The following is a 27,230-nucleotide window of genomic DNA, read 5'->3' on the forward strand; positions in this document are numbered from 1 at the left end:
TCAGCATGCTGAAATGTGTAACTTGGGACTGCAGAAGCCCTAAGAGCTGTGATGGGTCCCTGTGTGCTTTCCTGGTGTCCAGACCCTCAGGGTGTTATTCTCTTTTCGTAGTTCTTTTTCCTTTTTTTCTTTCTTTTTTCCTTTTGTTGTCTCAAGTTCCTAACGGTTCTTATACTTGGTTGTTATTAGACGATATGGCAGTGATAACCTTAGCTCTACAACTCCCTTTAGCTAACAGATACAGAGTAATGCATTTTTACAGATAAGAGAATAGACACAAATAGCTGATGACTGAACACCGGTCCAGTAACATGGGTTACACATGTCCGCACTGAACTTGAGACATATGGGAAGCACAGAGGAAAAACAACAACAATACATTGTTACTTGATCACTGTTTGCATCATAAGTTGATCAATGTATACTCAAACACACTACGATGAAACCATGTATTCTCTTTTACCTGTTGGGCTGGCAGGATGATAAACTGTAATTCAAATTGAATGTATCAGTGTACAATGTATACTATCTCGCTCTACTATGCATTACTGTACTATTCTAATCAAATGGCAATAAAAATATATTTTTTTTAAAAAGGAGTTGCTTTTATTCATTCCAGGTTGGCTTGTATTGTATTGTACCAGTCCAAAGCTATAATACTCTGCCTGGAGTGATAAAAGGCTTTGTGATTTTACAGCTCGGCATGGATGGCACTGGGCTAATCCTATGCTTAAAGACTGCTGTAGAAATGGCAAAACAGTTTGTCTCTTTCTATCTCCGCACATATAGCAATGTGCTTATCCTATGCTTAAAAACTTTGACAAAAAAAGCAGACATTTGAGTTGAGGAGCTTCAGAGTGTTGCTTGTGTTGAAGTGTGCTCTATACAGGAGCTGCTCTCCAACTAAACTAGGAACCTTCCCTTAGTTCTCTGCCTCTTTTTTGCATAATTTATGCAGCACTCTATGCCTGAAAGGGTATTGTTTTGAGTTATACTGAGTGCTCCCTTGTGTCTGGAGAAAGCGAAACCTCTCTGAAGAGCTATAATGATAGTGAAACACGGGTCAGGAGTTGCTTGTATTCATGATTCCAGGTTGGCTTGGATGGTATTTTACCAGTCCAAAGCTGTAATACTGTGCCTGAAGTGATAAAAGGCTTTTGTCATCCTACAGCTCAGCATGGATGGCACCGGGCTAATCCTATGCTTAAAGACAGCTGTAGAAATGACAAAAGAATTTGGGGCATATTACCAACAACTAGCGATATTTATCGCTAAATGAGCGTAGCGATATTTTTTTTCCGCCGCACATCGCCAGATTTTATCGCAGAGATAACGTGCTATTAGCAACGTCTATCTCAAATGAGATCAAATATCCGGCGATAGCGGCTCAATGCGTGAATATCGCTGGAAATTCAGCGATATTCAGGCATTAACGCCAATAGGGTCTTAATCTGAATATCCAACTCCTATTGGATATACAGGTTAAGAAGTGGTCTGAGCAGGCATTAGCTTTTGGCGATATTCGCGCTTAGCGCAATTTTTTTATCGCTGTGCCTGCTTTGATAATAGGCGATAGCGATGTTAGCGACTGCTTTCAGTCGCTAACAGGTTGGGTATGCCCACTTTGCATGTCATTAGCGATAAATATCGCTGACATGCAAAGCGGGCCCTAAACCGCTCGGTATCGCCTACAAACTGTTGCTAACTGCTGTTAGCGACAGCTTGCTAATAGGGCGATTAAATTATATCCGCTTTAGCGGGGAAAAGTCCTGCTAAAACGGCGATAAGGCCCTTGATAATATGCCCCTTTGTTCCTTTCTATCTCAGTGTGGATGGCAAAATGCTTAAAAAAGTTGATAGAAAAGCAGGCCTTTCAGGTGACCAGCTTCAGATTGTCAGTGGTGTTGTAGGGTACTCTATACAGGAGCTGCTCTCCACCTAAACTAGGGAACTTCCCAGAGTTCCCTGCTTTTTTCTTGCATACACACATATGCATATATATATATTTACATATATAAATATATATATATTTATTTATTTATAAAGTTTTATATAGCGTGTACTTGATCCCGAAGGATATCAGAGCATATATATATATATATATATAAAACAAAAGCAATTTTTCATCACAAACCACCGGCAAGGCAGCTGAGCAGAAAAACCACGCGAGTCCCAATCTTCATTTGGCAATATTTAATGGAAAGGCAAGTTCATCAAATCTGACGCGTTTCGGGCGTCCGCCCTTGGTCACAGATCGTCAGGCAAGTAAAAGAACATCCCTTTTAAAGGGTCCATTGCACAAATTACAATTACAATTTTTTTTTTTTTGCAACACCATGTGATTAGAAGCATTAAAACTGAAAACATACTACATATATTAGACATAGCTAGTCTGTTTTCCAAACCATCATTTGATATATGTATATATACAGGTGAATAAAAGGAGGTATTGATGCATTATTTACATTTTGTTGCCAAAGTTTACACTGACATTAACATTTTTATAAAATTGTAAAATTGTTGTCGTTATTTTAGAATTCAATATCAAACAAATATTGATAACGCCCATTTGTGGTGGCGCATGATACCCGCATAAATGCGCTTGTATATACGATTGCAAAAAGCATATATATATGCTCTGTATAGTCACACTTTTCCTTTGGTTAGAAAGGATATCGGGCGCTCTCCCTTTGGTTTTCCACAATTTCATTTATTTTAAACCATTAAACCATTAAGCAGTGAAAGCAGTCGATCAACGCGTTTCGATGCTGCAAGCATCTTGGTCACGATCAATTTCCTGCATTTTTTTTTTTACAACATTTAAAGCTTTTACTTGAAAATTACATCATTTCCTGTGCTAAGCATTGTGGTTGTTGTAGTTTAATATAAAACCAGTCTCTAGGTGATTTATATTAATAGTTTGTTGGAAAATAATAGCACCTTATTTTCAACTAATTATCTTGTGTGGGTTTAAAAGTCAGTTTCTCATCTCTTTAGTTCCCATTTGAATCCCTCCAGTGGGATTTGTTATTGGTGCAGTTCTATTTTAATTCCCTCCAACGGGATTTATTGTTCCTTTGTCCGGTGGGATGTTTGTCACCCTCTTTATTATATTTCCTGTTGGTTTTCGGTTTTTACTCTTTCCATTTTCCAATGTAACTTAATATTCCCGTTTTTTTCTTTTAAAATTTGTCCAGCATATTGTTTTTCAAAGATGAATGTATAACTCCTCCGATTGGTTAAGGACGTACGGACTTAGAGTTCTGAAGTTTATTATGTGGCGTGACTCTTTTTGCCTTAAGGATTATTCTCGGTCGCCTCCTCGTATGTGTTTTGGTATCGTTTCAATGCCTTGATCACGGGAGGAGTCTCTGACTTTCAAATGACCCACGTGGTTCTTTTAATCACCGCAGGCCGTATTCTTTTGCAGGGAGCGCAGGGGGAAATACATTGACATTATTAAAGGGAAGCGCTCCAATTTGCGTGTAACTTTCCTCTTTACTTGTCTGTCCCCAAGCGCTGTAATGCAGTCAGCCCAAATGTACAGTTCGTTTTTCAATTCACCACTCACTGTAGAATTACAGCCCCAGCTCGCAGCATCCAGAAGTCTTTCCTGCAGCTCCCAACGCGCCACAAACTGGAAAGGAAATCCCAGAGGGCAAGCCCTCGTGGGTCATTTGAAAGTCAGAGACTCCTCCCGTGATCAAGGCTTGCAGAAGGATTGCAGAAGCAGAAACGTTGGGAAAAGGACGCCTAATGCCTTCGTGCTGTTCCACATATTAAATGAAATTACAGCAATCCAGCCAGAGTCAGTGTGCCTCTTTCTTTAAAGGAGGGAAATGATGGTATTTACAACTGGAAGCCCCGCGCCAGCCTCACTAACCGCCCTTCTGGGTCCCGATTCAAGTTGCGAGGCAATCTGTGTTTGGATATATATATATATATATATATATTATTTTTTTCCCGCTTGTTTCCTCTCAGCTTACGTCCACCATCCGGAACCACAGCAAAGGAAGAAACGGAAGACCCAGAGTACAGGTGAGTTTTTTAATTTTCAGGCACAGCTCGTCAGCATAACGTTTCGGCCTACACAGAGGCCTTGGCCACATGACGCACTGAGAGAAGTGAGCTAAATTTAAAGTGCTAGTGCATAAAAAACCAGTACATTTGATTGGCTACTGCAGTAGGAGGGAGATGTCCTAATGAACATAGAAAACATCTTGCGCAAAGTGCAGAAAGAAAGTAAAATCATTTCATTTTTTACTGATTACTGTTTAAATACAATAGAGTCCGAAGACCTGCCAATACCCATTTCTGTATGACATTACATGTCACAATGAGATACAATAGATGAGTAATTCATATTTTTTAAAATTTTGTTGCATAAAAATGAAAAAAAGGGGAAAGGGAACAAAATACTATATATTTACATATAATATATTAAATTTGATTAGGTTTGGCACATCAGACCGCGTGACACTGTGTTCTAATACACTGCCACACTATTTCTGCACTAGAAACCCGTGGTGATAATAGTGCTAATGGTATGCAATAAAAACTATCACCTGTACAGATCATATACATGGGGTTTATACATTTCTTGTTTGTTCACCTCCTGAGCCAAAATATTGGTACTGATGTGATGAATGCTAAAATAAAATTATGTGTACAGACAGAACCAAATGTGATAAAACAAAAGATTTTGTGGCTCAAACTTTGGTTGAGTGCTGCCTAATGCAACTTCCAACAGGAGTACATCAGGTGTAGATATTAAATGAGTACCATACTATGCAACCTGGTTGTTAACACATAAATAGTTGTGATAGTAACTGGTACACCAAATGTGGTAGTAAGCAAATGATATATACAACACATGCAAGTAGGGGGGTGACAAATAATTGCATGGCAATAAGAGTTGTTTATAGACACGTATAAAAATCCTCTGTGGAATTGAGGCCATGCGGGGTATATATATATATATAATCTTTACACCGCTTTTCGCGTTAACTCTGCCTTTTTTTGGTGGTGGGCTGCCGGCAAGGTCGCAAACCTTTTAAATCCAAAACTTCAATCCTCGCATTGAAAGAATTGCGCCAAGCCCCATTTTCCTTTCATCGCGTTTTATTCAATACACAAAGTCATGGCAAAACACTGCCATGTTTTGCCATGACTTTGTGTATTGAATAAAACACGCTGAAAGGAAAATGGGGTTCGGCGCAATTCTTTCAATGCGAGGATTGAAGTTTTGTATATATATATATATATATATATATATTGACACCACACCAAACTTCACCATCAAAGAAGGCGCTGACTCCGTGTATCTCAATTCAAGGGTGTTTATTTCTTACATCAGCTTCTGCTCAGACGCGTTTCGGCGGCTACTCCCGCCTTGCTCACTAACATCTGACCATAGAAAGTTGCGCTTTATATACATGTTACAATTCACATGAGTCATAATTAACATCACTAATTGGCATTGGTTTGTTGCCATGGTGACTTGAGTTACACCCACATGCTTACGTGACCACTCGCAAGATTTTGACAATTTTTGGCGGGTTAGTTAATTGCAAAATGTCACGTTAATTAACATGTTATTCAAACATTACCATCATGTTTTTAGAAATACTCGGATTTTCTAATACATCTTAACCTGCACAAATTGGCACAAACGATTATTTTATCATGTTACATTGCCATTCCCTGTGTTATACAGATTACATTTCTCAATTGTATAAGTCACACACCATACTTTTTCCGTATAACCTACGTCATTGAGGTTTGGGCGTATCTGTGGAAGGGTGTGTATTTCTCGTGACTGTGATTGGTTGTGCGGGGTGGGTTCGTACAAAGGCGCTCCGCTTCACCGGTGATCGGTTTGCTGGCCTAGTGGCAGAGTCAGAACATGTTGCTATGTTGCCAGTCTCTCCTCGTGCAACCGGTAAGATGGAATTGTGTTTGTTTAAGTGAGCCTCCCAAAACATTCTAACAACCGTCACTACAATTTGAGATGTCATCAGTTATGTCATGAGTGATGTCACTGACCATGTCATGAGTGATGTAATATGTGACGTCATCAGCAGTGCATTGCACGCGCAAGTTATAGTGAGTCCAACTAACTATAACGTGGGAATTTCAATGGTTTTATGCGAGTAAAATTTCCACCTAACTATAACTAGTGCGAAACCTATGGTTTTTTCAGTGAATTTAATAGGTTTTTTAAATGCTAATTCCTAACTATAACTGTTGTGAAACCTATGGTTTTTTCAGTGAATATATATATATATATATATATATATATATATATATATATATATATATATATAAAATTTCTATGGCAAAATGAAACCCCTCATTTTGTTCCTTTTCAAATTAAATGTATCAAGTGTTACCACTTTATTCCAATCAAGATGACTTCAGGTGTGCCATACTTTTGTCATAGGTAAGACTGTTAGCGTTCTAGTTGTTCTTTAGAACACTCTGGGACATTCTGTCATTGGGCTATAGTTGGGCTACATCTGGCTGATATTTGGGCTACATTTGGGCTCTTTTGTCTCTGGTGGCCATCTCGGGAGACTGCATGTTAGAATTTTTTTAATGAAATATAAGAGGATTTGAGAAGTCACTCAAAATGTGCCCTAATTTTTCTTTCTTCAGCACTAATCATCATTTCTATGGCAAAATGAACCCCCTCATTTTGTTCCTTTGCAAATTAAATGTTTTAAGTGTTACCACTTTATTCCAATCAAGATAACTTCAAGTGTGCCATACTTTTGTCATAAGTAAGACTGTTAGCGCTCTAGTTGTTCTTTAGAACACTCTGGGAAATTCTGTCATTGGGCTATAGTTGGGCTACATCTGGCTGATATTTGGGCTACATTTGTTTTTTTTTGTCTCTGGTGGCCATCTTTGGGCTACATTGGGCTACATTTGGGCTCTAACATATAAATAGCCCAATGTAGCCCAATATATATTTTTTAAAAGTAAATTTTCGTAAAAACCACTGGAGCACATATCTTGAGACATAGCAAAGGCACATCGGCTACCAGTCCCTACAATTTTGCCAAGTTTGGTGCAAATCCATTCAGCCGTTCGGGCTAAAAGTGAGTTTGATCGCCCTATGGGAATTAACTTGGGGAAAACACGTTTTGGGACCCCCCTTTTATCTCGGCCCCCGCTTGACGAATCTCCCCCAAACTTTAAGGGAAGGACCGGAGCTCCGCGAGGCAAATTTGAGGTAATTTTCAGGCACATTCGTCAACCGACGCCAAAGTTATTCACAATAGAATTTTGAGATTTTGTATTGAAAAAAATCCTAACTATAACTACCTACTGGCGACTGCCAGTAGGTAATATATATACATATATATATATCTGCTTCTTTGGTTTGCTGGCCGCCACTGTACTCCAAGACAAAGGGCGCGTCGTCACCAAATGGACTCATCACTGTCTGTAATGTTTTCAAACACCCTTGTGTCACTAAGGAAGACTCTGCTTACAGGAGAGATATATCAACAGCCTTTATTGGTTGCTACCCAAACGCAGTTCGGTTGCCCTGCAACCTTGATCACAGATAAAGGAGTGCTGATATAAGGGTCAGATTGTTAATTATAAAATAAATTTACAAAATTAATTTCATAACATCTCATGGTTTTAATACCAAATCCAGAAAGTGTGACACTGCAACAAATGGACTAACAGGCAGCGTCACAGTTTCTGGAATTGGTATTAAAACCATGAAATGTTATAAAATTAATTTTGTAACTAATGATGTGACCATTATAATTTTTGTGATTACTTTATGATGAATTTAAAAGTGCAACATATTTATGTACATGCATAGCAGGAATAGAGGATTGCACTAAGCAGATAACAGAGTGATATGTCTTCATTGACTATGACACGTAATGCAACAACGCAATGATGTATGGAAATACGGTGAAATAATGGCGCTCCTTTATCTGTGATCAAGGCTGCAGGGCAGCACACCAATAAAGGCTGTTAATATATATCTCCTGCACACGTAATCTTCCTTGGTGGCACGAGTGTGTTTGTATGTGTGTCTATATATATATATATATATATATATATATATATATATATATATATATATATATATATATATATATATATATATTAACCACACTGATGAAGGCAAATCGCTGAAACGCGTTTGCGGAATAAAAAAAGCTTTCAATATTCAGCTTGTGGGTGCAGCATTTTGAAAGTTGTTGTGTAACATAGCGGGTTACCAACTACACCGTCTGCATGCACCCGCCACGAGTTCTGAAAGGGGTCTCCAAGTGGTCAACTGAGCTACATTTATACGGGCCGCCAGAACCGCCGCTGAGAGATTCTGTCGAACGATGGAGGCCCAGGCTTATACAAAGTCTGCGATGCCCAACAAAACGATGGACACCCACAGAAGACCTCTGCATTATCCAGTGACAGGCGAGAGGTGTTCGGACAAGGAGAGCGAGTGACTCAGGACATACCTGGTGAAGAGCGTTGTGGCATGTATTAACATTGAAATTTACAACATAAGGTATTAACACCTGTAATTAATTGTATGGCAGTTCACGGCGCTCCACTACCGATCTTTAGGGAATCAAGCCCTTCCATTGGTTATGACATCGATCAACCATGTGACTCTTTGGTTTGTTTAAAAAAAGGACTCTCATCCTGTCTCCCTGCATTTGGCTTTTAACCGCACTGATAAAGGCAAATCGCTGAAACGCGTTTGCGGAATAAAAAAAACGTTCAATATTCACCTTGTGAATGCAGCATTTTGGAAGTTGTTGTGTAACATGGTGGGTTACCACCCCGCCGTCTGCATGCACCCGCCATGAGTTCGGAAAGAACTCTTCAGGTGGTCAACTGAGCTTCATTTATATAGGCCGCCAAAACTGCCGCTGAGAGGATCTGTTGAACGATGGAGGCAGGGGCTTATACAAAGCCTGGGATGCCCAACAATACGATGGACACCCACAGAAGACCTCTGCATTATCCAGCGATAGTCGAGATGTGTTCGGACAAGGAGAGAGAGTCACTCATGACATATGTGGTGAAGAGCGGTGTGGCATGTATTAACATTGAAATTTACAACATAAGGTAATAAAACCTGTAATTAATTGTATGGCAGTTCACGGCGCACCACTACCGATCTTTAGGGAATCAAGCCCTTCCATTGGTTATGACATCGATCAACCATGTGACTCTTTGGTTTGTTTAAAAAAAGGACTCTCATCCTGTCTCCCTGCATTTGGCTTTTAACCGCACTGATGAAGGCAAATCGCTGAAACGCGTTTGCGGAATAAAAAAAACTTTCAATATTCACCTTGTGAGTGCAGCATTTTGGAAGTTGTTGTGTAACATGGTGGGTTACCACCCCCGCCGTCTGCATGCACCCGCCATGAGTTCGGAAAGGACTCTTCAGGTGGTCAACTGAGCTTCATTTATAAGGGGCGCCAAAACTGCAGCTGAGAGGATCTGTTGAACGATGGAGGCAGCGGCTTATACAAAGCCTGGGATGCCCAACAATACGATGAACACCCACAGAAGACCTCTGCATTCTCCAGCGATAGTCGAGATGTGTTCGGACAAGGAGAGAGAGTCACTCATGACATATGTGGTGAAGAACGGTGTGGCATGTATTAACATTGAAATTTACAACATAAGGTATTGAAACCTGTAATTAATTGTATGGCAGTTCACGGCGCTCCACTACTGGTCCTTAGGGAATCAGGCCCTTCCATTGGTTATGACGTTTGCAGAATAAAAAAAGCTTTCAATATTCACCTTGTGAGTTCAGCATTTTGGAATTTGTTGTGTAACATGGTGGGTTACCACCCCCGCTGTCTGCATGCACCCGCCGCAAGTTCGGAAAGGGCTCTTCAGGTGGTCAACTGAGCTTGAAGTAAAACAAACTGAAAGGCAGAAATACGGAATAGCACAGAACATGAACAATCCTAAAAGCAATTTAGCTTGCAGGACTGATGCTGTTGCGTTTTTTGAATAATTGTATTAGTGCTTTGTTAAGAATTACTGGTCATCATCCCACATGCTTGTATCTAACCAAATGCAGTGCATCTTTAGTTTTAACTAATGTTTCCTTTAACCCCTTTGCTGCAGGGGTTATTTCCCCGCTGTGCTGGGGGGGAGGGGGGCACGCACAGTGCCCGCATGCTCATGACGAGCTCAGCTCGTCATGAACTATGGCGCTCCGGTGCTCATGACGAGCTGAGCTCGTCACAGGTGCATTGGCTCCCGTGGAACGCTAAGCACAGCAGGGGAATTCTCCCGCACCTGAGCGTTCCACGGGCCATGACGAGCTGAGCTCGTCATGAGCACCGGAGCGCCGGGGCTCATGACGAGCTAAGCTCGTCATGAGCACCGAAGGTGTTAAAGGTGTTAAATAGAAGAACCAATTGTGAGAAAGTGCCATCTTTCTTGCATTGGTATGTCCCCACTTTTTGCTGAACTGCTGATGTGCTTTGACTGAGTGTGCCCTGGGCTCCTGCCAACCAGGTACCCAGGGCCTGTGTTTCTTCACTAAAGCTGTGTTGAAACAAAACCCAATTGGCATCTCTGGCCACCTATCAGCCCCTAGTAAATGGTACCCTAGGTACTCAGGGCATGGTGACCAGGGAAGACCCCTAAGGGCTGCAGCACTTATTGTGCCACCCTTAGGGGCCCTGTACCCTGATACTCACACGCTGCCTTTGCAGTGTCTAAGTACAGAACTAAACAGAGAATCAACATGGCCCTCATCCCTGTGTGCCATGCCCACAAACCCCACTGCCCTGGCATACATTAGTCACCCCTCTAGCTGGGTGCCCTATGCCAGTGGTGTGGGCACAGGTGCATGAGCCCTGTGCCCCTACAGTACCCAGGGCCATTCCTGGGCACTGTAAGTGCAGTGCTGCCATTTAAGAGTATATGGTGCTGGGAGGTCATCATTACGAACTCCACAGCACCATGATGGCTTCACTGAAGACTGAGAAGTTTGGTATCAAACTGCTCAGCACATTAAACCCGCACTGATGCCAGTGTGAGGTTTAATATAAAATGCACCAGAGGGCTTCTTACAGATGCCCCCCAGTAACATAACTTACAATCCACGTCTGGACTGAGGGGCTATCCTAGGCTGCCACACAGCAGATATGTTACTGGACCCCTGGGTGGAGAGCCCCCGCTTTCCTAGGCCTGCAACAATGCACATCCTGGGCGAGGTGCTAGGTCTCCTCCCCCAGGATGGCCAGGGAGAAGCTTCAAAGGCATGCCGCCTCTGTGAGCTTCTTCAGACCATTTGTGCTGTACCAAGCAACTGACCGCCACCAGTCCTGACCCCTACTCTGGCGGGAAGACTGGCAGGAAACCCTACGTCAGGAAGGGGGGGTGCCTGCCTGCGCCAACCCCACCCCTCAGGTGGGGGAGGCGAGGTGAAGCACGACCCAGGGCTCTGGCCAACTTGAAGATGGGGAGCCCTGCCCAATCCCAGCTAGGTTCCTGCCCCCCTCCCACCGGAGAGGAGCAGGCTATTGGTCCCTGCCCTTGCCCTACCTGTAACACCACTAAATTCAGTATTTAGGGGCTCCCTGAACCTTCCTTCCTCAGATCCCAATAAGAAAAGAAGAAAGAAGATCAAGCAGAAGAAGACCTGCTGTGCAGCTGCTCACAACAGGACGACACCCACTGACTTGGCCCCAGCCCTACCGGCCTGTCGATCCTGGAACCTGCTCCTGCTTAATCCCGGCGACTTCTGCGGAGAGCAACCTTGGGACACCCGGAGGACCTGCCTGCCTTGACCCTCTTAAAAGCCTGGGACTCCCATAAGCAGAGGCTCTGCTTCAACGACCAACCCCTGGTGCCAGCCAGGAAGCTCAAGACCTGCCCACTCTGCACCCGCCGAGCCCGGCCCATGCCCAAGTGTTCCCAGACCACGAGGATGTCCAACCGGCGACTGGAACCCGAAGTCCAGTGCCCAAAGACCCTCCTCGACGAACCAGACGAAGCCTGCAGCCTCAGAACCAGGGACCCCTCCAACCGCGACCAGCCGGGGGTAAGATTTCCCGACACCCAAAGACGCCCCTGCACCCGTGCCCTGCAGCTCCCTGTGCCTCCCTTTGGGCTACCCACCTCTTCTCCAGGATCCCAACTTACCTCTCGAAGTGGTGGACGCACCTGAAGAATCACTGTCCCCGAGTCTGCAGACTTTGTTCCCTTTTTACCTTTCCCATTGAATAACATTGAGCGCCCGACGGCTCAAAAGCACCGTGCACCCAGCCACCCGAGTGCCTCTGGCAGTGCAACCTTTACCCTATCCATCTTTCCCATTTACCCTGAGCAAGTGACCAGTAGCCCAGCTCCCACAGCTGCGTGGCCTGCTAGCCAGCAGCCACCAACCGAAGGCCCCCTGCCCCTCTCTGGCTAACATTAGGCCCAACTACCTCTGCACCCGGCTGCCCCTGTGCCGCTGAGGGTGAACCAACTGTACCTACCTGACCCTGGGGGACCCCTGAGTCTATGCCCAGAACCCTAACTTCACCAGCCGAGTACTCACCTGAAAACTGGTAACTCACTTACCTGCTATTGGATAACATTGACTGGTTTGACTCGAAAAATCTTCTAAGTGTGAAGTTTTGAAAACTTTAAATATACCTATAAAATCAGCAGAGTAAAGAATTCCAAAGTACTCACCTGTGATCAGGAGAGAAGCCAATACTGTACCTTGCAGCCCAGTATTGAACCACAAAAGTAATCCGAACCAGGTTTACCATTAACCTGTATTTTCTCTATAGGAATCCATTGTCTGCTTTTCTATGAAATTTCTTCTAAGTGTCTACTTTTGAAAACAATATTCTTTAAAATTCGCACATACTACTGAAACGTAATTACTCACCTGTCATAAGACGCGACCCCAGTGCTGGACCTAGAAGCCCAGTACTGGATTACAAAAGTAACGAGAACGTATTTTACATGCAACCTGAATTTTTTCCTGTTGGATAACATTGTCAGATATTCACTAAGGGCCCGATGTAGGTAAATCTACATTTACCACTTCATAAATACCGAATCATACCGAATCGGTATTTATGAAGTGGTAAATTAGAGGGGGGGAGATGTAGGTATTTCAGATTCGGTAAATACCGAATCTGTAAGATTCGGTATTTACCGATTCTGTAAATACCGATTCGGTATCCCCCATTGCTTCCTATGGGCCTTGAAGCCCATAGGAATCAATGGGCATTACCGAATCGGTAATTACCGATTCGGTAATTACCGATTTGTGCAAGGGTGCAGGGGTGTCATCTTTGACACCCTCCAGCACCCCAAAAAAAGGCATGTGAGCCATGTGGCACACAGACATGCCCTAAGGGCATGTCTGTCTGTCACATGGCATAGGTGTGCATGCACACATGTGCATGCACACCTGGATTCGGTATTTTAACACCCAATTGGATTGGGTGTTAAAATACCGAATCTGAAGGGCCTGTGGGACTGAAAGTAGTCCCACCTACATCCCAAATTTAAAAAATCGGTAAAATTACCGATTCGGTATTTTTGCGATTCGGTAATTTTACCGAATCGGTAAAATACCGAATCGGACAAAAAAGGTCCCCTACATCTCAGTAGGCCAAATACCGGTCGGAAACGGCCGAAATCGGCCGTTTCCGACCGGTATTTGGTACCTACATCGGGCCCTATGTGTGAACTTTTAAAATACCTTTTTATTCCTTAAAAACCATTGCAGTAATCAAAACGTTTTTACTAAACTGTTTCCATCTTAGACCCCAGAAAAACCCATTGAGCTCAATGTTAAATTGTGTGTAGAACTGTGTTGCCTATTGCAACTCCTGTACCTATTGTGTTTACAAAGTCATTGCCTCTCTGCAAAGCAATAACCTGAGATTACTCATCACTTAGAAAAGTATATTTTGATACCTGTTGGTTCTAAAAATAAAACAACTATATATTTTGATATAAAAACAATTGGCCTGGAGTTCAGTCCTTGAGTGTGTGAAACCTTTTGCTGACTGAGTGTGTACAACAAATGCTTTACACTGTCCTCTGGTACTGCCTTACTGCTCGACCAAGCTACCACTTTTGAGAGTAAGGTCAGCCCTGACTTCAACCTCTGTTATACCTCTGGGGTTGGTGGCCTGTATACACACTGCCCCTTACTTTGGTCCAGTACATATAGAGCCACTTTCTCACACCAATATGGTGCATACCAGGTTGAGAAAGGCAGCTTGACTGCCGAAACGCGTTCCTGTTTTGTCCATGGATCTTTTAAAGCCTGCGCAATAAATGAGCGAACCCCCCACAATGGCGAGTGCTGGCTCTTCAATCAGATAAGGTTGGGGACTATTTTTGTACATACTGAGCACCAGCGGTAGCGTCATCATCCAAGCACCACCAGCGATTTTGCAGCACACCATATATATATATATATTTAGATACAAGTTTGGCATAACAGCAGTATGGATGGTTGCGGCAACCCACTGTGGTGAATAAAAACTCCTTTAGGATAATGGCAGCTGGCCCTACCAGAGGGCGGGACTACCAATTGCCGTACTACTTGACTCACCTGCAAGCCGCTCGTCCTTACTGCCATCACCATGAAGAAAGGCTAGAGAAGCCTGAAACGCGTCGGAACTTTGGCGAAAACTTTGGCTGTACCTACCATGCTCTTGTTTACTGCCTCCTTCCTGAAATAAAGTGGAACACGTTGTGAGAGGGCATCCAACGGTCTGGTGTCTTTTGTTTTGGAATATTAAGCGGCCTGCCGAGGTCGCGGAGAGCCCCTCCCTGTGGACGACCAGGTCCAGTGCCGTCATGAGTACGGGCAAGAAGGAACATCATGTGTTCAGGAAGATACAAGTTTGGCATAACAGCAGTATGGATAGTTGCGGCAATCCACTGTGGTGAATAAAAACTCCTTTAGGATAATAGCGGCTGGCCCTACTACAGGATAATTCTATCATAAAACTCCAACTACCAGCATGCAAAAGCTGCACACGCCCAGAGGGCGGGACTACCAATTGCCGTACTGCTTGACTCACCTGCAAGCCGCTCGTCCTTACTGCCATCCCATGAAGAAAGGCTAGAGAAGCCTGAAACGCATTGGAACTTTGGCGAAAACTTTGGCTGTACCTACCATGCTCTTGTTCACTGCCTCCTTCCTGAAATAAAGTTGAACACGTTTTGAGAGGGCATCCAACGGTCTGGTGTCTTTTGTTTTGGAAGATATATAGATATATAAATATATCAAAACAAAACCCTTCCAGGCATAGAGTGACGCATAAATTATGCAAAAAAGGAGAGGACTCTGTGTAGTTCTCAAGTTTAGATGTAAAGCAGCTCCTGTTAGAGCACTCTTAACACCAGTGACACTCTAGATCTGCTCACTTCAAATGTCAGTTTTTCTATCAAAGTTTTTAAGCATAGGATTAGTACAGTGCTATCCACGCCGAGATAGAAAAGGACAAAGTCTGTTGCCATTTATACAGCAAAGTCTTTAAGCATAGGACTAGCACAGTGCTGTCCTTGCCGAGCTGTAAAATGACAAAAACCATTTATCACTCCAGGCACAGTATTAGAACTTTGAACTGGTAAAATACCAACTCAAGCCAACCTGAAATGAGTAAAAGCAAGCCCTGACACAGTGTTTCACTCTAATTAGTGCTCTTCAGAGAGGTATAGCTTTGTCCAGACACAAGGGAGCACCCAGTATAAGTCAAAACAAAACCGTTTCAGGCATAGTGTGCCGCATAAATTATGCAAAAAAGAAGGAGAGAACCCTGGGTAGTTCTCAAGTTTAGGTGGAAACCATCTCCTGTTAGAGCACTCTCAATCAATCAATCAGTGCATTTGTATAGCGCGCTACTCACCCGGAAGGGTCTCAAGGCGCTGGGGGAGGGGGGTACGTTACTGCTCAAAAAGCCAGGTCTTGAGTTGCTTCCTGAAGGAGAGATGGTCCTGGGTTAGTCGAAGGTGGTTGGGGAGGGAGTTCCATGTCTTGGCAGCCAGGTAGGAGAAGGATCTTCCTCCGGCGGTGGTTCTGCAGATGCGTGGAACGGCGGCGAGGGCATGGCTGGTCGATCGTAGCTGGTGGGTGGGCGTGTAGAAGGTCAGGCGGTTGTTGTACTTGGGGCCCAGGTCGTGGAGAGCCTTGTGTGCGTGGGTGAGGAGTCTGAACGTGATCCTCTTGCTGACGGGGAGCCAGTGTAGGTTTCTCAGGTGGCCAAAGATGTGGCTGTGTCGGGGGATGTCCAGGACAAGTCGTGCGGAGGCGTTCTGGATGCGTTGGAGTCTTTTCTGGAGTTTTGCTGTGGTCCCGGCGTAGAGGGTGTTTCCATAGTCCAGTCGGCTGGTGACGAGTGCCTGGGTGACCGTCTTCCTGGTTTCGGTGGGCATCCATCGGAAGATCTTTCGGAGCATGCGCAGGGTGTTGAAGCATGATGATGAGACGGTGTTGACTTGTCTGGTCATCGAGAGGGAGGAGTCCAGGATGAAGCCCAGGTTGCGTGCATGGTCCGTTGGCTTGGGAGTGGTGCCCAGAGCAGGGGGCCACCAGGAGTCGTCCCAGGCGGAGGGCGATGATCCCAGGATGAGGACTTCCATCTTGTCTGAGTTCAGTTTCAGGTGGCTGTTCTTCATCCACTCGGTGACGTCTTTCATCCCTTCGTGTAGGCTGGTTCTGGCGGTGGCGGGGTCGTTGGTGAGGGAGAGGATCAGCTGGGTGTCGTCGGCGTAGGAGATGATGTTGAGGTTGTGTTGGCGTGCGATGGCTGCGAGGGGGCTCATGTAGACGTTGAAGAGGGTGGGGCTGAGTGATGATCCTTGTGGTACGCCGCAGATGACTTTGGTGGCCTCGGATCTGAACGGCGGGAGGCGGACTCTCTGGGTTCTTCCGGCGAGGAACGAGATGATCCACTCCAGTGCCTTCTCTCGGATTCCGATGTTGCTGAGGCGCTGCACTAGGGTGCGGTGGCAGACAGTGTCGAACGATGCAGAGAGGTCCAGGAGGATGAGGGCCGCTGTTTCCCAGTTGTCGAGCAGGTATCTGATGTCGTCAGTGGCTGCGATGAGGGCGGTCTCGGTGCTGTGGCTGGCTTGGAAACCGGACTGCGACTGGTCGAGGGATCCGTTCGTCTCGAGGAAGGCGGCAAGCTGTCTGTTGATGGTCTTCTCGATGACTTTGGCAGGAAAAGGGAGCAGCGAGATGGGTCGGAAGTGCTTGAAGTCGGTGGGGTCCGCTGTTGGTTTCTTCAAGAGGGCGCTGAGCTCGGCGTGCTTCCAGCTCTCCGGGAAGGTGGCGGTGTTGAACGAGGTGTTAATGATGTCCTGGAGTTGGGGTGCGATGATGGAGTCGGCCTTGTTGAAGACGTGGTGGGGGCAGGGGTCGGTTGGGGATCCGGAGTGGATGGTGTTCATCGTGCGGGTGGTGTCTTCAGTACTGACCGGGGTCCAGGAGCAGAGGATGGTGGTGGGGTGCGTTGGTTCAGTAGTTGGGTGCGTGGTTGGTGCGCCAAAGCTGTTGTGAATATCGGTGATCTTGCGGTGGAAGAACGAGGCGAGTGAGTCGCAGAGGTCTTGCGAGGGAGTGATGTCGTTGTTTCCGGCGCTGGGGTTGGAGAGCTCTTTGACGATGCTGAAGAGTTCCTTGCTGTTGTGGGCGTTGTTGTCCAGTCGTTCTTTGAATGCTGTCTTCTTGGTGGTGCGGATCAGCTGGTGGTGTTTGCGGGTGGCGAGCTTGAGGGCAGTCATGTTGTCTGTGGTCTGGTTGGTGCGCCAGGCTTTCTCGAGGGTGCGGCAGTTCTTCTTGGAGTTCTTAAGTTTGTCAGTGAACCAGGAGGCTTTCTTGCTGCCGGGTCTCCTGGGAGGGGTCTTCAGTGGTGCGAGGTCGTCTGCGCAGTTGGTGATCCACTGTGTGGATCTCTCAACACCAGCGACACTCTAGATCTGCTCACCTCAAATAGAGTGGGCAAACAAGTGTCAAGTTGTTACTTCCGCCTACAGCCATCTAAAATATGGCGGTAAATGAAAGTAAAAACTCTCTTGGCACAGGGTCATTGCTTTTTACTTTGGAAAAAAATCCCGCTTTAGGATTTTGTTTTTGGAGAGAAAAAAAAGAAACTGAAAGTTTGCCATACAGCTCCATCATGTTGATGGAGGAGTCAGGCACATTTTCAATTCACTGATGCCAGTTCCTACCAATGTAAGAAAAATCCGCTGGGGTAGCCGGCATTTCTACATTTTGAATGTGGGTACTCCATAAGGGAGATGGAGTTAAATGCCCCAACACCCTGACAGAGTAACCACAATCTAAATCAGGCTTTTAGCATTCCGATGGCTCTACAGACCTGCACTGGGGAGCACAGAACCATGGCAACTGTTGATGGACTCGGTGGCAGTGCCATCCTGACCAGGCAAATCTTTCTACTCCCACTTCCTTTACCACAGTAGTAGAGTCCAGTTTCCCCCGATGCAGAGGTGGTGGTTGAGAGGGAGATGACTACCTGATCAGTGATTAGAGAAACTTGCTGCAAGAAGACATGTCTGCCTCCCACGATGTTTTGGCAATTCACGTACGCACAGAGCACAAAAGGCACAAAAAAAGAGGAGAAACAGAAAAGCAGTGACACCCACTTAGCACACTTCTCATGGCAGCCATTTGTAACAGTTTGGTGGGAAGTTCCATGATATACATCAAACCGAGTAGTTTGTGACCCTGTCAGCCACACTCACTGTCTAGCCAGATCTTGGTGGAACATAAGTTGAATCTAGTTTTTGTAATGAAATGACAGGACTTTCATGAGGCTCTATGGTTACTCTGATTAATTTATTCAGGATTCAATAGACTTTGTATTCTCCTATTGGTGTTCTCTCCTCAGCATAAGCGGACTGCTTTGCGGATACATCACATTCTTTTCATCGGCCAGACCAGAGGCAGGTAGACCAGGGGCTACCAAATTCTACCAGCTCCCCTCGAAACAAAGTACAGGCTTTGCATCAGTCCTCTACTCAATCCTCAGGTAGGGCTCCTTCATGAAAGCTGTGAATGTGAACAAGAAAGGCTCACAAGTTCATTTTGCTACATCAGCCTCAGATGCAGTTCCTGACAAATGTAGTGCACCTAAGCCAATCCTGCAGCAGCTTCTACTTTCCATAATTCAGCACCTGTTAGTAGATAAAAAAAACACAGGCCTCACAGAGTCTCAACCAACATGGCCTATCGTGATCCAGCTGCAAATTCTGGATCCATTCTAGATGACTCCACCTCTGCCTTCTGGGATGGCCAATGATCCAGTGGATACATGGCCATGTTTCCTCTTAGCAAGGCCAGTGGAATTCAGAGTCTGGCACAGAGACCATGTAGCCCTGCACCTAATCAGATACTGTGTAGTCAAGGTTTGAAAATGATGCCCACTGAGGCTGCAGCATCCTTGCTGGAGAATGAGAGCATTTATGCTGTGGTAGTAGCAACAACACCTCCGACCAAGTACGCCGTGGTCATTGAGCTCCAGGTCCTCAAACAGAACAGGGAATCTGCAAGACGTTAAGCTGGCAATCTCAAACTCTCTGGACAATAGCTTCTGAGCTTGTAAATAGAGGCCAGTCCTCCTCTCTGGGAGTCTGCAGTGGTGATGACCACTATCCCAAAGGACAAGGCATTATCCTCCCAGATACACAGGGAAAACAAGTTTCTCAAAACACTGAGGAAGAAAATGTACTAGATAGGCATTCTCAGTCTCAGACAAGCCAATACCTTACCTGAAGCATAGGTTCATGAAGTATACCTCAATACTCATAGACTATCCCTAGCAGGAGTGTAGTTTTGGCTTAACTTTGTCTGTGGAGCAAAGACTCCTGATTCCCAGGAACCTTGCCAATACTGTTGTCAAGACCATGACATTTGGTCTGTCCATGCACCACAATTGGCCAGGGCTCAGGAAAAAGTCAACCTCTCTTTTGATGGGAAGAACTTATTCAATCCCTGATTCCCTCGGTTTTACAGCACTGCCATCAAAGCAGTACCATAAAAAATGAGGCCTTCATCACAAGTGTGAATGTAATGCTGATTCAGTCACTAAAGCAGTTAAGGGTCAAATATGTGTTAGTAATGAGTAAACCCCATTCCAACCATTCCCATGCACACAGTTTACTACATAATACCTGCTGGAGCCTATGGGTTGGAAAGGAGATGCAACTGGGGGATTATTAAGAGAATTAGTTGTGGTATTCCTGTTTCTCATGGTAATTCACAATAGGAAACTGAGTTGCTCAATGGGGCAAAAAATCCAACCACCATCATTCTAGGACAATCTTGCCTTCCAATTAGTAATATGGATTTGAGGCGGCAGGCTACTTATGAGAATGTGCGTTAGGGATCAGCTGTATCAACTCAACACTTAACTCAATAAATCACTTTGTAAAGCTACCAAACCAATTTAGTCAAATTAAAACACATTTTATCATTACAATCAGGTAAACATGGCAAATATTGGGTGAGTCACTTCAAATATAAAGAGTTTCAAAGTAGCAGGTACATTTCACACTTCTCCGCCATACTGCTTGGACAGCCAGTGAAAGCTCCTGCACATTAGTCAGAAGTGGGCATTGGAGGCTTCCTCTCACTCCAGAAGCAGTGCAAGACTCCCAGCTCCAGGCTGCCTCTTGCCTTCAGTTAAATAAGCAGTGGCGGCTCCTCAATAAGGCAGAGAAGCATCGTCCCACAGAACAAAAGAAAAAATAAAATGATAATAACTATTGTTATTATCATTTTAGTTTTCCTATTTCAGTCAGTGGCTCTCGGGCAGGGCTGGGCAGAGCAGGGGTGGAGTGGTTTACATTTCCTAAGTGGGCGAACTGCTTGGCGGCCCTCTTGGGTCGGTCAAACAATCCTGCGCACTTTGCATCTTCCCTACCAGGCTGCATTACACAGTCTGTGAGGACAATTCAAAGCCTCCTTTTCCCTGTCTGAGAGCCGAACCACGGTGCTCAGACCAATCACAACACTGCAATACAGTGCTGTGGTTGGCTCAGGGGAGCTTGAGAGCCCAGGTACTTCCTGCCACCAGCTGGGACTGCAGAAAGAAGGAAGATGATGGAGGATGGAGGAGAGGCGATAGCCGGCCGTTACAGGTATGTGGGGTTTTTTGTTTCTTTTTTTCATCATCTCCCTCCCCCACCCGCCTCACCACCCGGGTCCGATAGCAGCCGCTACTGTAGATATGAGGGGCTGGAAGAGAGTAAGCCACCTTGTGCAGGCGGTGCCAGTTTACAGCTTGAAAACTTTGCAGAGTTCCTGTAGGTGTGTTTCTGTTTAGAGTCATCATGGCAGGCAAAATCTGTTTTCTCTTGGCCTTTCAAGTTTGCCTAAGTCAGTAAAATGTCTCCTCTCCTTCCCTGTTATAAATTCAGTATTTGGTGCAGCCATCAAAGTCTTATCCTTCCACTGAAGAGTTATTAATATTCAGGATGTCCACTCACACTGAGTAGAAATTGGCCTTGTCACTCACTTCTGAGTTTCAATAAAGAATCTTCACCAATTACAACTGGCAAAGTGGTCTCAAACCTGCCAACTTGAACAAAAATCTCACAGTGTGAGGAGAGGGTGGGGCCTTGCAGGGGGCAGGGCATTGTGACCGAGAAGTACCTAAGTAGTACTTCTGCCCCCAAACACCCTCCTCCTCACAAAACATAAAGCTTGCTAAGGCTGGTGTCGATGTCCTGAGGTGTTTTAACACCTCTTAATGGAGGTCAGCATTACAAAGCCTAGGACAACGACCTAGAAATCCACTACTTACACTGGCTTTCAGCTTGTTTTCCCTGCTACTGTGTAATATCGGCTCCTCACCAGGTGACCATGTGATGAGAGCCGATATTGTGTGTCACATGGTGGTACCGTGTGAGTTGGCAGGTTCGGGTCTTCTTTACAAAATGAGTGCTTTTCAGTGCACTTGTGTGTCCCTGGGGGCCACAGTAAACCAATTGACTCTGCTCCTCCATTACAAACGTACACAGTTTTGGCATGAATAGTCAAAACCCCTTTTCATTGTTCCAGCAATATCTCTTCTACTTCCAAGTTCTGCACTCAGCGACGGCTCGTGGAGGGAGTTACGGTGGGGCAGGAGGGTGGGGAGGGGGAGGGGCAGGGTGGAGGTTGCTAAAACCCGGCATATGGATAATTGCAGGTAAGTAAACAATTTAATTAATAAAACCAATTTCGTAGCTCGCACTGCATTGCATTTTGCGATGCAAGGCGCACTACGAAATTCGTTTTATTAATTAAATTGTTTACTTACCTGCAATTATCCATATGCCGGGTTTTAGCAACCTCCACCCTGCCCCTCCCCCTCCCCACCCTCCTGCCCCACCGTAACTCCCTCCACGAGCCGTCGCTGTCTGCACTACATACCTTTGTGGCCTGACTGTCTTACTGTTGTACTCAGACTTCAAGCTGAGTTCTGTCATTAGACAGCACTCACAAGGCTTGGATCCGGTGGCTACAAGCCACAGACAGCCTACAACTGTTTCCTTCTGATCTATATTCTTTTTTCAGTTTTTCTTCTACCCCTTTGCAAGTTAATTCTTCAAAACATGAAGTTTGTATACACACCCTGAACCTTCTACCTCCAGACCCTAACAGATATGGTAAACCTAGCAGACAGGGGAATATCTCCACTTTGATCTTCCACTTCCAGCCACTCACTAGTTTGCTATACGTTACTCGCTGATGGCTAAACACAGGCGAAGTGGGTAGTTAGTTTGAAGCTTTTCGAAATATCAGAACTCTTAACAGCAAACATGGTTGCTTGGGATATTAATACCACTACTTCTCTTCATTGTAAGGAAAAAGGATGACCAACTCTACCCCATATTGAATCTCTACAATCTGAGGAGCATATTCTCAAGGATTTATCGCCAAGTTAACTGCACTTTATCGCAGCCAAAGTGGCGATAAACATATCGCCCCATTTACAAGCTGGTGCTAACAGCCCATATCACCAGTTAACCTGCGATAGCAGCAGCAAAGCACAGGTACCCATGTTGTAACCTAAGAACATCTGTAAAGAAGATTGATTTGCTGAACAGAATACACTTTATGAAATGTCTGCATTAAATAAGTTTGCTGGTTGGGCACAATCAGCTATTTACTTGATTGTCTGCTGTGCTCTGTCTATGTTTTCTAATCCTCCGCATCCTGACCACCATTGCCCACAGGCTGACGGTACCAACACAGCGGACAACCAACATCCCACCTCAGACAAAGCTGCCGGCCGTGCTGCACATGTTGGCCTCTGGTACCTTCCAACCAACAACTGCCAAAGTCGGAGGAGTCTCACAGCCAGCCCACTCCAAGTTCCTCACACCTGTCGTGGAAGCCATCATCTGCCTGATACCCTGCTCAGCACTCCAGGTGCCACTAACTGCAACCCATGGTCCGTTACTGATTGAGTTTAGAGCTGTGGAGAGGTTACGCAGCAATGTCACTTCAGGCAATGAGGGAGACCTGGGACGATGGTAAGGAAAATGATGCTGGTTTAACACACCCCACTGCAGCTGCAACAGGTATATCCTGAAGAAGCACAATCCTAGATAATTTCTTCACATGAGCGCGCTCAGCTCTAGTGCGCCAACCTCAGTGCACTGCAACTCACGGACATTTCTGTTTGCATATTGGGTGACCTCTGTACTTGCTCAGTGTACCTCCATGATGCTCCACAGTTGTCTCTGTTATGCTGGTGTTTTCAGTTTCCGATTTTATGGTGTTCACTGTTCAAGTTGTTGCCAGCACCAACCACTCTGTGAAGGCTGGCTTACACTAACCAGCACACGCGTCACTGTACATGTGGCCCATAGCCAGTTCCACAAACTATCTGCGTGGGTCCTTGTGGTCATAATGTATGCATGAGGGCCCGGGCACCACAACATTACAATGTGCTGTGTAAAGCGGACGCACACATGTCATCGCAGGCAGCGGGTTAGACCTTGGACATGTAGCTTTGTCCTCACCCACTCAATACGTAAGAGGAGTGTACTGGGTCGTCGTACGCAGGCCCAGCGTGGGTGTGTAAATGCTAATTGTGTGCCTCTGGGCATGGTTCAGTACTGGAATGTGCAAATGCATGTGTCTCTGTCGCAGTGTGGGTCTCTTTTGTGGGGTGTAGGTGGTACCTGAAGGGAATTAGACATCCACATATGTGATCTAGTTCGTCTTTCATGGGTTCAGACCCCACTGCACCTGTTAGACCACCTCCTTTTAGCATTCTGACACCTGGCATTGGAATGCCATGTGTGGCTCGGTGAAGTGTTGGGAGCCAGCCGTGCTGGCGGGTGCTTCCTGCTGAGTGGTCTGCGCAAGGGCTAGGTTCTCCTCTATGTAGCTTGGCTAACCTGGTCCTGGTGGTGGGTTCCCGGGGATGTCCATGAGAGGTTGTAGGGCGTCGGTGTCGAAGGTGTGGTGGTCCTCTCCAGCATCCCTGATGAGTTGTCTAATCTGCTGGAGGTGTTGTTTGTCCCTCTGTAATGTGAAGGGGAGATGCATGTTGACATTGTGTTGACATGTATGTTGGAGCATTGTTCTTGTTTACATGCAGACTGTTTGACAATGTACATTGTGACTGTTTGGGAGGTGCTGGATTTTGATGGCGTTCAGTGGACATTTGGACTACATGACGGATGTGAGGTTGTATGTGTACATTTACTTCTCACAGTTTCCTGCTCTGTTAGATGTAGTTGGCCTGTTCCTGAGAATGTGCCGACCCAGTTGTGTCCTCTGTTCTGCAGTGTCAGGGTTGCACATTGTACCACATTGTCGTCAATGTGGATGTGCTGTTATTGCTATGTGTGTGTGCTGCAGTGTGCCACGGGGATCAGGGACATGATCCAGGGTCATTGTGGGTGTGCAGTGTGCTACACATCGTTGTCCATGTGTGCCATTGTGCCCATCTCCCCCCGGCCCCCCAGTCACTGCTCGTTACTCACCCTGTTGATGTTGTGTCAGGTTCTCTAAAGGGGTGTCCGGACTCCCAACTCCTTGCGCAGTCTACACACTGATGACTGTGGCCTCCGTTTCCTCCAGCTCCTCCTGTGGCGCTGGACTCCCACCTCCTGTCGCCATTGCTGCCTTCCTGTTAGCAACAGGTGTGTGCTTGGCTTTGCTTTTCACATCATACCAGCGCCTCTTGGCCTCCTCCATTGACCTCCTCGACACTCCGACTGCATTCACGTTAGTCTAATTGTGGGTCAGTTGATGGTAGTGTTCTGTCACCTCCGTGACGGTGATCTGGTTTTCCTGCGGACTGCACCCCATCTTCCTCTCCCTCTCCCTCTTCTCCTTGGCCTTCCCGACCCCGTTGTTCCTTGCTGGTGGTCTGTTGGGCTTGTGGGGTGCACGTTGACCTCTGCACTCGGTCCGGGTGCATCCATGGTGCTACGCACGTTGAAATGTTTTTGGTGTGTTCTTTTTGTTGCTTTTATAGTGCATTTTACCGCGCGAAGCGTGGGATTTGCAGGCCTGTCGCTGGTTATTGCTGCTTTTTGTATTGCGTTCGTGTTTTGCATTTTTGCGGCATCGTGTTGACTTTATCGTGGCCATTTGATGCATTTTCATGGGCCTATCACATGGTACCTCCGTGTTGTGAATACTTAGTTGACACTGCGTTATTTTCTCACAATAGACTGCGATATAAAGAGTTGCGTTTAAGCTAATTTTGCAGTAATTATCACACGTTCTTGAGAATATCCCCCTGAATTTTTTCCACTACCTCCAAAAGTTCAAGGTGCTAACTTAGACTCAGGCTCCAGCTGCTATCCAGAACAATGATGGGCTGAGTCTGGTGTATCTGTTGGATGCACAGTTTAACATGTCCACCCTCCAGGAAAACAAATAGTGTCTCCGTTTTACAGTGAGAAACTACCACTACCACTTAATGGCACTTCCTTGTATGGCCGTAACACAAGCTCCCATAGGGAAATGTGAGTATGCGACCACACCAAGTGCAGTTGCATCGTAATTAGGAGGTCGGGACCACTGACTGGAGGTCGATCGGTAGGTCCTGATTCCGCGACATCGTAATGAGCCCCTAAAAGTATATTTGTATGTATTTGACAGCAGTATAACACAAAACGAGCCAAAAACCAGCAGAGCGTGCGTCCTAAAGAAGCAGTATTCATCCAATTTGACCTTATAAATTAGAGTCCAATATTGAACAAACTATTCCTTTGTAAACTTATTGAAAAGTCAGCGTTTCCCCAGATCTTCGGCTTCAATGACCAAGATAAACATATCTGAGATAGACCTGACAGAAGTACTGAATTAGTATTAATCTCTATCTAGGATGACCTGAAAAGGACCCGGAAGGTTCTAAAGGAGTCACTGCACTACCCTTACTTGGCCAACTATCAGTATTTGATACTTTAGACTACCAACTACTGCTTCTAAGGCTAAATAGAATCCATGGCAGGATCATCAAATGGATAAATTACTACCTAATACATAGAGTCCAAATTGTAAAAAACAAATCAATTTTGTGCTTCAGCCTTCACCTCTTATATATGTGTTCCCCCAGACTCAACAATCACCCTTCTCCTCTTCAATATATATATTCCTGTCCCTACTGCGTGATCTTGTCTCCTCCATTATGCTTACTTACTCAAATAATTCTAAAACTCAAAAACAATCTGGACCTTAAAGACATCTGGCTTCTGGAAATGCCTTTTGGTTATTGATTTGTTGATGCTGGAAAAAATATTAAGTTTAACTCCGCCAAAAAGAAAATTCTTATCTGTGGATCATGGCAAAATGATCACTCTTTATCTGCATTGCCCATGAAAATATGACCGCCACCAACCATATTGAATCCAGTAAAACTCTTCATGATTATAATGGATTCCAACCTCTCGCTCCAAACTAAATTTAACATAGTGACCAGAAATGCTTTCTACATGAAGAGAATGGTAAAAATATCTTCACTTACCTATGTTTATCTCAAATGATTGTGACATCAAGAGCTTCAATGGTGTCCCGTCTTAACAAAGCAAATTAGTCTACATCGTTTTAACGGCACAAATGAGCAGTAAATTAAAAATGTACATATAGATTTATGTATAAATATGCATAAAGGCCTGAAAGTACATTTTATATATTGACGATGCAGCCCTACTAGCCTGGACACCTAATGCTCTACGAGTGTTAGTGGACTGCTTCGTCCAGCTTA

The sequence above is a fragment of the Lissotriton vulgaris genome, unplaced genomic scaffold (assembly GCF_964263255.1).
Source record: "Lissotriton vulgaris unplaced genomic scaffold, aLisVul1.2 SCAFFOLD_623, whole genome shotgun sequence".
NCBI classification, from domain to species: Eukaryota; Metazoa; Chordata; class Amphibia; order Caudata; family Salamandridae; genus Lissotriton; species Lissotriton vulgaris.